This window comes from Aplysia californica, unplaced genomic scaffold (genome assembly GCF_000002075.1).
Source record: "Aplysia californica isolate F4 #8 unplaced genomic scaffold, AplCal3.0 scaffold00002, whole genome shotgun sequence".
Lineage (NCBI taxonomy): Eukaryota > Metazoa > Mollusca > Gastropoda > Aplysiida > Aplysiidae > Aplysia > Aplysia californica.
Window position 1 is genome coordinate 3,790,263 of NW_004797272.1, and position 3,987 is coordinate 3,794,249.

Here is a 3,987-nt window from a genome sequence, read left to right on the forward strand (position 1 = left end):
AGAGAGAGAGAGGGGGGTGGAGAGGCAAAAAGGGGGGAGTCCTTAAATTAATAGAAGTCGCCTTTTTAAATGACTCAAAGATATGTTTATCCCACGAACAGCTAGAAAAACAAATGAAAAAGTCTTGGTTGAAGCAGACTGCAGATGACAGCTTATGACGAATATACGAAAACAACAGGGAAATTTCAAAGGACATACAATACGGAAAGAAGCATTGGAGAATATTGTAACAACAGGCAAGTTTGATAGAAAGAGAGGCAGAGTCAGACAGAGGGAAAAGATACCGGACAAGTTGACACCATGGCTGGGAGCAGCAAAATCAACAGACACCATTGCTGCAATACAAGAGAGATGTATTTGGAGGTCCATGATCGCCCAAGCTAGTCGGCAAGGCACCGGATGATGATGAAGCCATTTAAGTTCAGAAAGGAGCGATGCAAAACCTCTGATCAAATGCATATTAAAACTTATGGTCGCGTATAAGCACAAGGGGGCTGGCTATCCCGAAAAATGTATTTTTTTGTGTGGAGAAAATCGAAGGTAAAGTTTTTGCCCCTTATTCAGTTTCTTTAAAAGACAAGGAGAATTTTCTCTACAACCAAACAAATAAACACACCCATGAAACCAAACTTCTCCTGCAGATAGGGCAATGCCCACTTTTGGTGTAGGTCAAGATATCTGGAAGCCTTCGAAATCTGGGTTAGTCCTTAAAAGCGACCATATGTTAGAATCTTAATCTTGGACAACTGCCTCTCTTGCGCTCGCTCGTCTTCATGCTCTCCAAACGTAAACGAAATATTATATGAATCAAAGTCTCACCCCATGCATACGTCAAGTTCGTGAAAGATTAGACTGAGACTGTGCTTGGAGTGATATCAACTCAAAAATTAAAACCTTGAACGCTTGGAATTGTATTCTGCAGATGGGGGAAAGTGACAGACAGCACAAGTGAGATTACTGAGGACCGAGCCGTTGCGATTGTTCAAAACTGAAGTACGACCAAATTTCGAAAAAGAAATAGAAATAAAGTTTCTTATAGAATTTGATAAAGCGACTCTGTTGGTCCTGGTTTCATTCTTTCTCTTTAAAATAGTAAGGATTTATAAGAATTAAACATTGTGTATTAAGATACTAATGTCCCTGCCAAAATGAAAGTATTGTTTTCTTCTCCTTTTAACTGAGTATATTGACATACGACAATCGTGCATGACAGCGACAACGCTTTGAGCTGTAATATTGTTATTTATTATGAAAAGTCCAAGCGTGACAGGTACTTTAAACTCTATTAAAATGCAGACATTCGGCCCAGCGGAAGCTGTGTATGCAGCCTTTTCAATATAATTTCCACATTGTCTTTGTTTTCTTTAAAAATGTTGTCATCAAATTTGCCAATTCATCTGTCTTAATATGTCAGTCATGAAATAAATTCTTAGTACGTGATAAAAAGTTATTGTTTATTTCATGTTTTTATAGGAGCTCCCCTTCTCATTCAAAAGGTCTCGGGTTCAAAACCTGACAACGACGAAACATTTTTTTATCTATAAAATTTTAATGTTATCCTTTGACATCCTTTCCTGTTTTGTAGTCATGTTCTGTGAACTGCTTTCATCTCCACTTTCTTTCTTAACCCCCTTGGGCCATTATTAAAAAAATAGAGTACTTTAGAAATCGGAAAGCCCCTGGCAGAAGGCAAGGGGCCCTACTAATTAGAAAAATGGTCACATACGTAAAAATCAGTTGTACAGCAGTTTGATGAACCAGCAGTGTTGACTACCCCGGCGATCTTCCACGGGAACGCGAAGAAGAAGACGATTTATTGTTATTCTATTGATACTTGAAACAAAGGTGTGTGCAAGGATAAAATTCAAACTGCCCTCATGGTGATGACAAGTTGCCTGGTGATGTTTGCTCTAAAAGAAAAAGAATTGTAGATGTCCTACACCCTCATCGACGTACTAAAGATAATTTCAGAGGCGGGCTGCTTCGACCCTGCCTTCACGGGCCAACCCAGGCCGTGTGGGATAAAATACCCCAGCAGACAGGACCAGGTAGAGAATGTAGATAAAGAATCTCCCAACATGGGAATCAAACTCGCGTCATCAGGGCGTGACAGTGAACCACACTGATACCTCCACATTTTTATTAATACCATCTTACTTTCCCAACTCTTCTCATTAATTACCAGAGCGGTGTTACAGATTCCTGACTGCAAAGCAAAGCTTGAAATTATTATCAATCCATAGAGACAAATCTTTGGATTCCATCTACCTTCACGTCAGCTCCTCATGAACACTGCTCAGGAAGCAATCAGAAATTACTATTGGTAGGATAAAACTGAAACTGCAGTAGCAGATCGTGACTCTGACAGAAATGTCAGACACTACAGAGCCTCTAATTACTTCCGGCTAATATTGTTTTAAAAAAAGAAAGAAAGTTCGTTATTGAAAAACAGGGGGGGGGGGGGGGGTGATACTAAAGTGCAGATAGACTGTTGACTTACGTGTGAGTGGTTACGTTTATAATTGTGTTGTTGATGTCGTTTAGCATTAATTTGATGTTGTTAAGGAAGTAATTTCGTGTTTCGATAAACATAGCTGACAACAATCTTCAAGCAGTTGTAGACCCACAAGCGTAATTATTGATACTTCTTTTCATAGGAAGGTAGTTATTAGAAGCTATTGCTAGTACGGCCGTTTGATGCACTCGGAACACCCAAGGAAGGATCGTTTTGTTACCCGGCTACAGTACTTCTGGAGGCGTCATCTCTGGCTCAGAGGTTGATCAATGTGCAATGAGCCGCCATTGCTTACGGCAGAGGAGGGCAAATCCAGATAAACTATCCGGATAACCGGATAATTATCAATGAAACATTTTCCGAATTCAAACTCTTAACCCCCTTTCCTGACCAGCTTGCAGAAGTGGGTGCACCCATCAGCTGTTGAAGTGATGCTAACCCGTTGGCGAAGTGTTTTTAACCCATTTGCCGAAACGATTCATATCATATTACTTGCCGAAGAGGTTCACTAACATATTATCCGGATTTTGTTAAAGCGACTCATTGCCCAGATCTAGTATTACGGTCGAAAGATGCCGTCATACACTCTCTTATGCTAAGGCCAGTCCACGCCTTGATGTTGTCAGTCCGTATTGTTCTTAATCTATCCTTATTCCTTTTGCCCAGTATCTTGCAATCGAAGCTTTCCTTCACAATGATCTTGTGGCTTTTAATCTAACAACAATGTTGTATTTTTCTACTTTTCATTCTGTTGAGCAGAGTTTGTCGTGTCTAGAGAATCTGACTCACCCAATTGTTTGTCTTTATTTGCAGTCCAGCTAATTCTAGACATACATTCTATGAAGGAACCACATCTCAAACGCAGCTTTTAATGTCACGAGCGTTGAGCCATGAAATATAGGTCAGCATAAGGCTTAATTAGGTAGTTTAGGAAATCGGTCAGCTGGTAGAGGAAGCCACGTGACGTAGGGACCTCCTCCGTCGGCTACTAGCAAAATGGTGAAGTTAGTAAGGCTTACCGATGCCCCGCTCGAGTTGCACAACTTCTCTATCATCAATGTTCTCGATTTTTGCGATCTACTGAACGTTTCGCACAAATGTGACCACAACTACAGCCATGAACTGAGGAAAGGCAGACTTCTCTTCAGTGACCGTTTTGTCACGGACATAAGGTTCCTCAACAAGGACGACGAAGGCTTTACAGTCTACAGTCGAGTGAAAGCTGAGATGAAAAAGAGGGAGGCATACGACGTGACTGTATGGATTGACAGCAACAACACTGTAAGTAAACCGAGACTAGTTGGAGATGTAATCTAGATCTAAGTACAGGTTCAGTTATTTTGTAAACTCTGATCTGATACAATCATAAATTTACCACGGCCTACCTAGTACACTTGGTACGCACTTACCTCAACGCTCATCAGATGAATCGCGACAGCTAGGCCCCCCCCCTCCCCCCCATCTCTCTCTCT